This window comes from Schistocerca serialis, chromosome 9 (genome assembly GCF_023864345.2).
Source record: "Schistocerca serialis cubense isolate TAMUIC-IGC-003099 chromosome 9, iqSchSeri2.2, whole genome shotgun sequence".
Taxonomy (NCBI): domain Eukaryota; kingdom Metazoa; phylum Arthropoda; class Insecta; order Orthoptera; family Acrididae; genus Schistocerca; species Schistocerca serialis.
Window position 1 is genome coordinate 177155873 of NC_064646.1, and position 14376 is coordinate 177170248.

The 14376-nt window shown below is 43.2% G+C and overlaps 1 protein-coding gene across 2 annotated transcripts in view; it reads left to right on the forward strand.

Annotated features, from left to right (window-relative positions):
* The window catches only part of LOC126418705 (putative fatty acyl-CoA reductase CG5065), a 487119-nt gene that overhangs the window by 352738 nt on the left and 120005 nt on the right, over positions 1 to 14376 (forward strand). Inside the window, exon 1 of one of the 2 annotated variants that reach the window (XM_050085604.1) lies at positions 2949 to 3195. The exons of the other annotated variant lie outside the window; for it this stretch is intronic. The gene's annotated coding sequence lies outside the window, so the exon portion shown is untranslated. Of the gene's footprint in view, positions 1 to 2948; positions 3196 to 14376 lie in introns of those variants that run through there. 2 annotated transcript variants of the gene reach the window in all.

The window sequence follows — 14376 nt, forward strand, 5'->3', positions numbered from 1 at the left end:
TTTCTGTACAAATTGTAAATAGCCTTTCGCTCCCTGTATTTTACCCCTGCCACCTTTAGAATTTGAAAGAGAGTATTCCAGTCAACATTGTCAAAAGCTTTCTCTAAGTCTACAAATGCTAGAAACGTAGGTTTGCCTTTCCTTAATCTTTCTTCTAAGATAAGTCGTAAGGTCAGTATTGCCTCACGTGTTCCAGTGTTTCTACGAAATCCAAACTGATCTTCCCCGAGGTTGGCTTCTACTAGTTTTTCCATTCGTCTGTAAAGAATTCGTGTTAGTATTTTGCAGCTGTGACTTATTAAACTGAGGAAGGGAAAGGTGAAAGGTGGCCTCTCTTACACTCACACACACATATATATATATATATATATATATATATATATATGTATATAGGGTGAGTCACCTAACGTTACCGCTGGATATATTTCATAAACCACATCAAATACTGACGAATCGATTGCACAGACCGAACGTGAGGAGAGGGGCTAGTGTAATTGTTTAATACAAACCATAAAAAAATGCACGGAAGTATGTTTTTTAACACAAACCTACGTTTTTTTTTAAATGGAACCCCGTTAGTTTTGTTAGCACATCTGAACATATAAACAAATACGTAATCAGTGCCGTGTGTTGCATTGTAAAATGTTAATTACATCCGGAGATATTGTAACCTAAAGTTGACGTTTGAGTACCACTCCTCCGCTGTTCGATCGTGTGTATTGGAGAGCACCGAATTACGTAGGGATCCAAAGGGAACGGTGATGGACCTTAGGTATAGAAGAAACTGGAACAGCACATTTCGTCCACATGCTAACACCTTTTTATCGGTCTTTTTCACTGACGCACATGTACATTACCATGAGGGGTGAGGTACACGTACACACGTGGTTTCCGTTTTCAATTACGGAGTGGAATAGTGTGTGTCCCGACATGTCAGGCCAATAGATGTTCAATGTGGTGGCCATCATTTGCTGCATACAATTGCAATCTCTGGCGTAATGAATGTCGTACACGCCGCAGTACATCTGGTGTAATGTCGCCGCAGGCTGCCACAATACGTTGTTTCATATCCTCTGGGGTTGTAGGCACATCACGGTACACATTCTCCTTTAACGTACCCCACAGAAAGAAGTCCAGAGGAGTAAGATCAGGAGAACGGGCTGGCCAATTTGTACGTCCTCCACGTCCTATGAAACGCCCGTCGAACGTGTACGTCACCCCTCATGGTAATGTACATGTACGTCAGTGAAAAAGACCAGTAAAAAGGTGTCAGCATGTGGACGTAATGTGCTGTTCCAGTCTCTTCTGTACCTAAGGTCCATCACCGTTCCCTTTGGATCCCTACGTAATTCGGTGCTCTCCGATACACACTATCGAACAGCGGAGGAGTGGTACTCAAGCGTCAATTTTAGGTTACAATATCTCCGGATATAATTAACATTTTACAATGCAACAAACGGCACTGATTACGTATATGATTATATGTTCAGATGTGCTAACAAAACTAACGGGGTTCCATTTAAAAAAACGTAGGTTTGTGTTAAAAAGCATACTTCCGTGCATTTTTTTATGGTTTGTATTAACCAATTACACTAGCCCCTCTCCTCACGTTCGGTCTGTGGAATCGATTCGTCAGTATTTCATGTGGTTTACGAAATATATCCAGCGGTAATGTCAGGTGACTCACTCTGTGTGTGTGTGTGTGTGTGTGTGTGTGTGTGTGTGTGTGTGTGTATATATAAACTTTTTAAAATTTTCTCTTATTAATATACGCCTCAAAATGAAATTGGAGAGACCTAAGCAAGTGAGGAATTACTATGAAATAAAGCTAATAATTCTAGATATAAAATTTAATCATGCCAATCACGATGAATAATGGCACATCTCCTGCAAATATAATTCACATTGACAGAGTCAGCTTTACAAGCCAAAGAAAATAACGTACAACGGCATTGTTAACAATTATACAGTGCTGCGCTACTTCTTTAATGACGCACTCATTCGTTTCATTCATTTGTCAGTTGCAACATAAAAATGTTCGAAGCAGAGAGATCTGTTACCAGTTGCAGGTTAGAAACAGTGCACTTTAACAAAGCGTGTTACCAGTGTCAAAACAGCAGTTCACAAACCTCTTACGCACTCCGGTGTACAGTACTTCGTGCTGGGGCAGTAAGCAACTCCAGTGGGATGGAGCGAGTGACAACCGGTCTGATCACAAATTTAAAAGCTATACGTTCAGAAGATCATAACAGCGTAGCATCAGAATTATTAGCCCAAATTTTCGCGTGAGAGCAATAGCTGGTTCAAAATGGCTCTGAGTACTATGGGACTCAACATCTGTGGTCATCAGTCCTCTAGAACTTAGAACTACTTAAACCTAACTAACCTAAGGACATCACACACAACCATGCCCGAGGCAGGATTCGAACCTGCGACCGTAGCGGTCACGCGGTTCCAGACTGAAGCGCCTAGAACCGCACGGCCACAACGACCGGCCAGAGCAATTGCTGGGACTGATATCTTACAAGTGTGCGTGTATGTTTTTTTTTCCCTCGTCAGAATATGAGCTCACGTTGGTGATGTTTGCTTGTTAAACTAATTATTTAGTATGTTTGTTAAATTTTGTATAAAGATAGCTAAATGTGCAGGCGAAATTTTACATCCCGGAATCGCGAGCGGCAGTGCGTTCGTTCATCCACACCAAAAGCGTTGAAAGTTGTGTGGAGCTTGCGGTAAAATGAGTTGAATACAGCGGGGCAGATGCGAGCGGAAGACTGTCAAAGGCCGCGAGGAAAGCGCGTGGCCGCGCCTCCACGACGCTGCGATTCGGACGTCTTCGGACGGCACCGGAACGCGCCGAGCGTCGGCTCCACCCACGTGGTGACTCACGCGCAGCGCGCCACTTTGCCCACGCCGTCGCTCGCAACGGCGTTCAGTTGCCGGCTGGACGCCTTTCGTGCATAGGCGGACGCACACCTTCCTGCGGCGTGGTCCGTTAGTTCCGGTCACTGTGCTGTGGTGCTACCGACTTGACCCAGCACGGCAGTCGTCTCGTACAGTCAAAGAATTCTCCAACTACCCGGCGATATATTCAGTTACAGTGAACGTGGCCCGTAAACTGCATACAGACCATCTGTTGTCAAATTTGTGAAGTAGATTTTTCTACGTCGGAGGCAGTGCATTTTAGAATTTCAGGTAAGTGTACATGATTTTAAGGTGCAGTTACAGATGCTTTAAGTACCGCGAAATATCTGTTCCAGTAATGCATATTCACATACTAGTCCTTGCATTTAACATAATGAAGTATTTGTTTTTCGTTCATGATTGCCATATGTACAGTTTTGTATGTATAAATATTTGGATTATATGTGTGACGTTGTTACTTCTTAAGATAATGGTGCCCACTTTTCTGTCTTTGCATTGTTGCGTGGGATACCCCAAGGGGCAGTTCGACCGGCAAACATGAAAGACACCGTTACACAAGTGGACTGTTCCCATTGCATAGCCAAATTATCGTAGGAAATAATCTGAGTGCGCGTGTGGTGTTCCTGAGGGTCGCGCAGGAATGGAGCTGTCAGTCTGAACGGTACTATCCGATGGATGGCTCAGTCATCAGTAGCTTCATTCCATAATAACGAAGCGAGGTGATGCTGTGGTCAATACACTGGGCACATATTCGGTAGGGACGTGTTTCTAATCCACGTCCTGCCAACCCGATTTTGGTTTTCTGTGAACTAACTAGCTCAAGGTGGTTGCGTTTCCAGTTGAGTAAAGAAAACCACGCCCAGTTCATTTCCCATCCGTCGGTGGTCAGAGATTCTGTTCTTTCCAATATCCTCTGTTCCTGACTGGACGTTACTTTCCTGTGCAAACCGTTATATCTCAGAGCAGCAGTTGCAAACCTGCATCCTCAATTATTTGCTGGATGTATCCCGATCTCTGCCGGCCGAGCGGTTCTAGGCGCTACAGTGTGGAACCGCGCGACCGCTATGGTCGCAGGTTCGAATCCTGCCTCGGGCATGGGTGCGTGTGATGTCCTTAGGTTAGTTAGGTTTAAGTAGTTCTAAGTTCTAGGGGACTGATGCCCTCAGAAGTTAAGTCCCATAGTGCTCCGAGCCATTTGAGCCATTTATCCCGATCTCTGTCTTCCTCTACAGTTTTTACTTTCTACATCTCCGTATAGTACCATTGAAGTTATTCCCTGATGTCTTAACACATTTCCTGTCATCCTGTCCCTTCTTCTTGTCAGTCTTTTCTGGATATTCCTTTCCTCGCCGGTTCTACGAAGAACCTCCTCATTCCTTATCAGTCCATCTAATTTTCAACATTCTTCTGTAGCACCACATCTCAAATGTTTCTCTTTTTGTTCCGGTTTTTCCAAAGTCCATGTCTCACTACCATACTATGTTGTGCTCCATACGTGGCCAGTGCTAGTCTGCTTTCTGTGCTCCTTTCCCCGTTCCTCATTGGTTATTTTGCTGCCTAGACACCAGAATTCCTTAACTCCACCTACTTCGTCATCACCAATTACGATAAGTTGCTCGTTTTGTTCGTTGTACTCATTTCTGCTGCTTCCCATTATTTTCGTCTTTCTTCGATTTACTCTGTCTGTATTCTGTACTCGACTGTTCATTCCATTCAGCACATCCTGTAATTCTTCTTCACTTTCACTGAGTATAGCAATGTCACCAGCGAATCTTAACATTGGTTATAGTGGACATTTTATCAACAGGCTTTGTGTGGACCATCTCAGGCCGAACTGGCTTGCGTGAGATTTGGACTGGACTGTAGAAGATAATTGAAGTAGTGTACAGGTATGTCACTCGTTGATATTGATAAGGTAGCAGGGAGAAAATAAAGGGAGGGGAAATTTTTTAGAGAGACCGGCCTGCGGTTAAACGAGTATGTGTCGAAACACATGACAGGCAAGGAGATAGTTTGACAAGACTGTAGCATATTCAATTTTCACGTTGAGCAAGCAGTAAATGAAACAGAGGAGAAAGGATGACAGCCAAAACAGTTGAAGGATAAAAATTTATTAAAATTCTTGACCATGGTTTCGGTACATATAAATATACCTTCATCCTTTATCGTGAAGAATTTCAACAGTTGCTGTTGCAGCCATGTTTAAAATCTTGAAACAGAGGAGAAATTTGATAAAAGAAGTTATGTTCAGCGAGAAGACGTAAAAAAATGGTTGAAATGGCTCTGAGCACTATGGGACTTAACATCTGAGGTCATCAGTCCCCTAGAACTTAGAACTACGTAAACCTAACTAAATGAAGCGCCTAGAAATGCTTGGCCACCGCGGCCGGCAGACATAAAAACTCTGAGGTTTGCGGAAGACGTTGTAATCGTCAGAGGGCAAAAGACTTCGAAGAGCAGGTGAACGGAATGAGCAGTGTCTTGAAAAGAGGTGAAAAAATGAATTTCAACACAAGTAAAACAAGAATAATGGAATGTAGTCGAATTAAACGAGGCGATGCGGAGGGAATCAGATTCGGAAATAAGTCGTTAAAAGTAGTCGATGAGTTTTGCTATTTGGGTAGCAAAATAACTGTCGGCGGACAAAGTAGTGTGTCTGTGAAATGCAGACACAAAGGCAAGGAAAATAGTTTAGAAAATTAGAAGTTTATCATAGAATGTAAGTTTAAGTGGTAGGAAATATTTTCTGAAGATATTTGTGTGGAATTTAGCCTTGTACTGAAGTGAAACATTGACGATAACCGTACAGACAGGAAGAAAAGGGAAGCTTTCGAAATACCGAGTAGCAGAAGATAAAATTTGTAGATCGGATATCTAGGTACTGAATAGAATTGGGAAGAGATGAAATTTATGACACAAGTTGATTATAGAAAAAAAGTCGGTTGATAGGGTAACTTGAGGCTTCACAGAATAGTCAATTTGCGAGGAAAAGTGTGAGAGAGACAAGGCTTGACTGCAGTAAGCAGATTCAACTGGGTGTAGGCTGTAGTAGTTACGTAGAGATGAAATGACTTGCATAGCGAGGAGAGGTATATGTTAAGTCTTCCAAGGCAACCACAGTAATTGTATATATGGGATTTTTAGCTAAGTTGATTTTGTAATAGTGGGTGCAGAACTTGGCCCGCCCATACCGAGCTGTGTCGGGCAGTAGTTAAGACAGTAGACTCGTATTTTGGAGGAAAGGTATTCAAATTCCGTAGATATAGGTTGTCGTAGTTTCCATAAACCACCTACCCAGCGGCAGGTTTTACTCCAGTTAGCATCTCATCAGAGCTGTTCGGTTTCAAATGACCTCGCTGACCATTGATCATTAAGGTCTAACCTTTTCTCCTATCTTATCACTGTCTATAACAGTAATCCGCGTCTGGAAACTGATAGCCTCTTTTGCCTTCATTATTGTGATGAATTCCACAATTAGTACGACCTTTGTACTAGACAGGCACAGACATTTGGCTGTTAATATTTCGTAAACAAAGTACTTGAGATACAGTGGATTAATTCCAAGCTACTGCAACAAATCCTGAATCAGCCAGATGTAAGAAGACTAATTTTGGAACCCTGACACTGCGAAGAGGTACCGATACCTACATAATAACGCATTTACCACTGACAGTAAATGGAATAAGGGATTCGCATGTGAGTCAGTTCAGAGTGCTTTAACCTTGTTTCACCTGGAGACACTGATTCAGCTTACCTAACATAGCAACGGCATGTCTTATCAGGAGTTGGAAAGCCTCCGACAAAGCCAGCCGGGCGCCATTTCGGCCCGGAAAACGTCTCCTGTGTCAGTAGTCTGCAGGCCCTTGCTGCCATCACAACGTGGTTATGAGCAAGCTTTTTGTGCTCGGTGCCGCAATGGTTGTGGAGCCACAGAAAAGTATTCTTGCAGCTCTTGTTTTCTTGGCTGCTCGTAAACTCTTCGCAGGTCGTCTCTCTCTTTTCAGTACCTGGGTTACTGTACGTCATCACCTCGCCGTTTGGTGCAGTCAAATGTCTCTGGAAGGAAGAGGAGTGAGAGATAATAAGCCGAGTTTAATAAAAGAAAGTTATTGTCCATGAAGTAGTTCCTTGCTGCTAAACAGAAATTGAATCCTGTTGATATTCCTGTATATTGGGCACGGACACCTGAATCGTTTTCCAGCGCGAAGAAGCACCATATCAGAATATCACAATCTTCAAGACTGCACCTAGTTGGTAATGAGGACATGTTACACCTACATGATTACTCTGCAATTCACAGTTAATTGTTGGGTAAAGGTTTATTAGAACCCCTTTCAGACTATTTGTCGACCTTTACACTCTCCAACAGTACGTGGGGGAAAATGAACACTTAAATCTTCCTGTGTGAGATCTCATTTCCCCCTATATTATAACGATGATCATTATTCCATTTGTAGGTAGTAGTCAGCAACATATTTGGGCATTCTGAGAAGAAAGCTGGTGAAGGAATTACGTGAAATGATCTCGCTGGAAAGAAATACGCCTTTATTTTAATGATTTCCACCCCCAACTCGCATATTATATCCGCAACTACCCCCCCCCCCCCCGCCTTTCTATTCCGCGATAATTCCGCGCAGTGGTTAGCACACTGGACTCGTGTTCGGGAGGACGACGGTTCAAGTCTGCGTCCGGCCATTCTGATTTAGGTTTTCCGTGATTTCCCTAAATCGCTTGAGGCAAATTCCGGGATGGTTCCCTTGAAAGGGCACGGAAGATTTCTTTACCTAATCCGATGAGACCGATGACCTCGCTGTTTGGTCTGTTCCCCCAAACAACCCCAACCAAAACGAACTGCCCTTCTTTGAGCTTTATCGATGTCCGTCGTCAATCCTACGAGTAAGGATCTCATAACACGCATCTGTACTCTAGAAGAGGATAGAAAATCATACTTCAGGCGATGATGATGATGATGATGATGATGATGATGATGATGATGATAGGTTTGTGGGGCGCTCAACTGCGCGGTCATCAGCGCCCGTACAACGTCCTAATTTTTACACAGTCCATTTTTCACAATCCAATCTAGTCACTCTCAAAAATGATGATGATGAAGATGATGACACCAACACCCAGTCCCCGGGCAGAGAAAATCCGCAACCCGGCCGTGAATCGAACCAGGAACCCCGTGATCCAGAGGCAACAACGCTAGCCCCTAGACGACGAGCTGCGTATTACTTTAGGCAATGGAGAGTATTCGTCACACCCTCTAAATGTTCTGCCAATAAAAAACAAAGCTTTCTGTTTGATGGTTCCAGTTTAAATTTTTTGTAATTTTAATCCCTAGGTATCTAATAGACTACTTTTAAATTTTTATGATTTATAGTGTAACCGAACTTCAACGCATTTTTTTAGTACTCATGTGAAGGATCTCAAAATTTTGTTTAAGGTCAATTACTATCTTTCGCAGCGTACATTTATCTTGTCTGAATCATTTTTTAATTCGTTTTGATCTTCTGATGACTTTAGTAAACGATAAACGACAGAATTATCTGCATAAAATCTTAACAGTGCCTCCCAGATTCTCTCCTAAATTGTTTATATAGCTTAAGAGCAGCAGAAAGCCTGTAACACCCTATTGAACGCTATATATAAATTTGGTTTTATTAAATGACTTCGCGTCAGTTACTACAGGCTGTGACCTTTCTAACAGGAAATCACGAATCTAGTCACCCAACTGAGGCGAAAAGTGTAGTCCCTGGCTTGGCAGTTCACGTCCTTCATTTTTGGATTTCCTAATCATCACTTTCTTAAATGCGTCAGAGTTCCTAGTTCTTTGTTCTGGGTGGACAGCGATTCTAGCTGACGGAGAACCCAATGATTTTTCGTTGGTCGAAGAACTACCACGGAGCCAATCAGCTTTTGAGGGCAAACGAGAAGCGACTTTGGCGAAAAGCCGATTTGAAGTCTGGGAGGGCTGCACGATAACCGAACACGCGCTCACTACTGTTGCCCAGTACAGCTTAATCAGAAACAAGTTGACCGGGCTAATTCTGGAAGGTGAAGGAATGTATAGACGAAAATGTGAATACTAACCTTTCTGTCTCTAGGTTAGTCGGTGTTCTGCCGTACAACAGGAAACACTTCTGACGTGGAGACTACTGCAAGATGTCCTCCAGTCTGTCTACTGAATTGGTTGAACTAATCGGAGATCGCAGTTACTGATAGAGAAGAGTCACCAAATTGTAAATAATGGTTGACCATAGTACTGTCCCTACTAAAACGTTAAGAGTATATTGGATAGGGTAACCTGCATTAAGTTTGGCACATGCCAGTGCAGAGTCTGCGTACCATTTGCAAAAATTAAACTTGAATATGATGTAAGGCAACCTCTCAGTAAACTGTAAATGGTAATCTCCTTGCGAAAGTTTCCGTATGTATGCAACATTACGCTGCTGTCCACTACAATTGCAACACGAGAAATGATTGCAAATAATGAAATTTTATTTATTGTGCGTATACTGTATAGTCGGAAGAATAGATTATTTAATTCGTAGGTGATGTAGGCATGTACAGGGTGCGAAATTTCGTACACGGAGCTTCACCTCTAGCAGAAAAACCAGCTCTATCCCGGCTGGCATAGTCGGATTGAGCTTCGATGACAGGTACGGGAACTTGGCTGGATGCTGCTTCAACTGCAAGCTAAGTCAATCGTAGTGGCTGCCGAGTGGTGGTTTGCCAATCTCGACAACCCATGACTAAATCTTGTCAGTAATAGAGCTCTAGGGAACTTGCTGGCAGAGAAAAGTCAGATTTCACCTGTATCGAGGGTGACCTGAACAGCACGGGCAACGTGCGGTCTTATGTTATCTTGTTAAAAGATAACGTGAACAGATCTCAAAGTTTGGGCACAGCCACTACCTTTAACACGTCAAAAATGTAATGGCTACTGTCTTCATTACCGACTATGCGAACCAGTGTTGGTGGTGTTGCGTATCCCACGGCATACCATACCATGATGCCACGTGGACATGTACGGCGATTACAAATGAAATCCAGCAACTTTCGACCTCTCCAAGAAGGGACACGTCCATCGCAAAATTGGGGCTCGTCTGAATAGATGTAATGCCAATACTATGTCCAGTGTTTTCGTTGACCGCCACACTGTGGGCATGACTTTCACTTTCGCCACATCATGTGAAGCCGCAACAAAGGTCGCCATGCTGACAGGTAGTGATCCGCCACACCTCGTCACACTGCCCTAGTGGATACTTATCTTGCTGCAAACGAGACCTTTCCTCACTAAAGGTATGTACTTTGGCCTTACGATTGTGGACGGCCGAGTGAACGTTGTGGGTCTTTCGCGCACTAGTCACTTGTGGCCATTGAGATCCTGCATGGCGTTGAGTATGGCTTTCCTGAACCCATCGCGTGGCAGTCGTGGGAATCTGGCCGACGCGAGCAACAGTATCGCTGAATGATAACCCCACAGTCTCAATAGGGCACGATCCTTTCGCTGTCGAATTCCGACACGTGGTAATAGACATTTCTCGTTCTTACACAAGGCGTGATAGTCTTCTCACAAACAACAAACATTCAAATGCGATTTCTGGAGGAGTAACATACTACAGAATGTATATGGCGTCATTCGTAACTAGTTTGTGTGATTAAACTGAAATGCTGATAATTTACTTATCCAAGCAGGTATTAATGTTCATGTGATTTAGACATTTGTTACACAGAGGTGACATTTCATGGGATAGCGATATGCACTTATACAGATGGCGGTAGTATCGCATACACAAGGCACAAAAGGGCGCACTGCATTGTCGGAACCATCATTTGTTTTCTGGTGATTCGTGTGAAAAGGTTTCCGACGTGATTGTGGTTGAACGACGGAAATAAAGACCTTGAACCCGGAATGTTAGTTGGTGCGAGATGCATGGGACACTCCATTTCGGAAATCGTAAGGGAGTTCAGTATTTCGAGATCCACAGAGCCAAGAGTGTGCCGAGAATACCAGATTGAAGGCATTACCTCTCACCACGGACGACGCAGTGGTCGTCATTCTTCACTTAACGATCGAGTGCAGCGGCGTTTGCGTAGAGTCGTCATTGCTAACAGGCAGGCAACACTGCGTGAAATAACCGCAGAAATCAATGTGGGACATACGAAGAACTCATACGATAGGACAGTGGGCGGAAATTTGGTATTAATGGGCTTTGGCAGGAGTCGAACGACACGATTGCCTTTGGTACCAGCAAGACATCGCCTGCAGCGCCTCCCCTGGGCTCGTGGCCATATCGGTTGGACCCTAGACGACTGGAAAACCGTGGACTGGGCAGATGAGTCTCGATTTCAGTTGGTGCGATCTTGTGGTAGGGTTAGAGTGTGGCGCAGACTCCACGAAGTCATGGACCCAAGTTGTCAACAAGGCTCTGTGCAAGCTGGTAGTGGTCCCATAATAGCGTGTGCGGTGTTTACATGAAACGGACTGGTCTTTTGATCCAACTGAACTACTTCTAGACCATTTGCAGCCATTCATGGACTTCTTGTTCCCAAACAACGATGGAATTTATATGGAACACAATGCACCATGTCACTGAGCCACAGTTTTTCTCGATTGGTTTGAAGAACATTCTGAACAATTAGATCGCCCGACGTGGATCACATGGAACATTTATGAGACGTAATCGAGAGGTCAGTTCGTGCACAAAATTCTGCGGCAACACTTCTCAATTATGGACTCCTACAGGGGCAGCATGACTCAATATTTCTGAAGGGAACTTCCAACGAGATGTTGAGCCCATGCCACGTCGAGGTGCTGCGCTATGCCGAACAAAATGAGATCCTGCACGATATTAAGTGGTATCCCTCAGTGTATATGCTGACTTCGTGCTGTTGCAGTTTTAAGAGCTAGAGTTTGTTATGATTTCAAATCTAAATTCGAGCATTTACTTGGGTATCAGCATTCAGTGATAATTATCTCTTAATATTTATTCCCTGACCTCGTAATTGTTTTAACTGTTGTTTGGTGACTTGATTGCTGCAAAATAGTGAACTTTGAAATGTATGAAGTTCGTAAAAATAAAATAATGCAACTCCTAAACAGTGAGCAATATTGTATAAACGTGTTTCATTTGGCTGGGAAAAACTGTCGTTTGGCTGGGAAAAACTCTCCATAGCAGTCACCTCGTTCACGCTGTGAAATATATTCCACTCAGCGACTCTTTCATTGCAGAAGAGGAATCATTATTATTGCTGAATATGGAGGGTAGTTTCGTAAGTACAGACTAGAAGAAATGACCGATGGATGGGATTTCGTGTAGGGGAGTATTCGAATCCCTGTCGGTGTAATTTTTCTCGCGCCCGTGATCACTCGATGGATCTTTGTCGTAATATCTTGGTGATACTGCCTATGCATTGCTTTAATGTTTTGTCCTTTACAAGCATATTTCTTACAAAAATGTCGCTGCAGTCATTAATGACAGTCAGTAACACTTTCCCCTATCAGGGAGGGACATGTCTTTGCGTAGGATGCCAGTTTTTAATTACATCTGACCCTGTTTCATTTGTGGATTGTAGTAGTCGAACTATGATTAATAAATAGTGATCTTGACTGTAAATTTTCAACATTTATTTCACGTATTGTTGGCTGCTCCTATGAAATGTGTATTAACCCAAGTGGGGTGTTTGGGCTGATGCTTTCGAAATGAGCATTTCACCGTGCCGGGTGTTATGCACAGATCCTGAGCTAAAGTCACCCTCTCATGTGATATATTGGACGACTATTAACATAATGTTTCACATTAGAGTACGGAGCGCAATTACTTCCAGCTACTGTTCAACGGATTATTAGAAATCATCATCATCTGTACTTTAATATTGGCTGATACTTTGTGTTCTCGGAAAAGTCAAGGAGTTGAGAGATTTTTTGCAGTAATTATTGCGTTAGATTTGTCAAAATACACAGGATGCTCATTTGAATAAAATAAGCGCAGTGGGTGGATAGTTCCTGGTTGTGCCAATCTGAAACGTGAAATTTAAATTTAGTCGCGAAGCCGGTCAGAGTTACGTTGTGATGGATCGCAGTTCGACTGCGCTTGTTTTTAAATTTATTAGCGTTTGGCAACTACAATTTATGCAGAGAAGTGAGTAACCACAGATTTGATATACAATACCATATACACAGCATAGGCATTAGAAATTACATTAATCCCAGGTAACATTCATGGTACACTTTGTAGACTCACACACTCAATACAATCCATGTATCACAACTTCGTATGCTGTAACTCTTGTGTCTGACACAGAACTGGATACCCGCTTCTTGCATAAATCATGCAATACTGACATAGTCCGTTGTGGTCAGCTGTCGAAACAGGTCCGTCACAGACATAAGTTATGAAATTCGTGCTCTGATCAAGGCCTTAAAAACCGTGTGGCATTGTCTGTCATTGTGTGCACACCCTAGTATCACATGTTTGAGATCTGTATTCTCAGTTGGGTGGAATTTTATCCTGTAAAGATGTGAAGGATAACAGCCGTGACCCAGCCGGATGCACGTTATAGTAGAGTTATGACGTGTGGTTAGCTTGATTTGGGAGATCAGGTTTTTCGCGGGATACTCGGCTGTATTGCGGCAGAAAGTCTTCATTTAGGCTGTTGTGAGACCTCCCACATCGGTGACCATTTTCGTTGGACTTTTTTCATTACAGCAGCAACAAAATCTGTATGCGGGAGGCAAGTGTAGTAAGGATCAATCACGGTCTGCGGTTGGTTTGTTCACGGAAGCCAAGCCGGACCTCAGACGCTTGCGCCCTTTCCTAGCTGTTTCTTCATCTCTCCCGTCGCAGTAGTGACAGGGATGCGATTCATCAGTCAGTGCCGGGACATGACGTCTGTCGACATGTGTCCCACCGCGCAGCATCATCTTCATCCTCTTAAATGCCTGCAGAGATTTTATTCACTACACCACCTAGGCGAGTATTAAGTTCCAATATCATGGAGCAAAGTGTGAGAGACCTCATAATAAATAATTATCAGCTGTTGGGTTACGGCAATGGCTCGGAAACTGACCTCTCACTCTTGAAAAATGGTCGTTGCGAAAGGGCTACCCGCGGATAAAAAGGTATTTGTTGATCATATCTTAAGTGTAAACCTACTCTGACTTCCTCCTCCCCCCCCCCCCCCTAAAATCCCCTGTGTAGTGAAAGAGCGAGTGGAGGAAGAAGGAACACTTCAGACACATGAGGATTTGCTGTGGCAACTGAAATTTCATTCATCCTTAATTCAACTTTTAGGTTAAGTAAAATGTTTTCATATAACTATACTATTAGCAAACACAACTGTTCAGTGTCGAGGCAGAACTACCACAGTGTCATGTGTCAAAAAAATGGTCTGTTAATTGCACGTTATATCCACAGGAGTTTTTAGTGCATAGCCATAATGTGA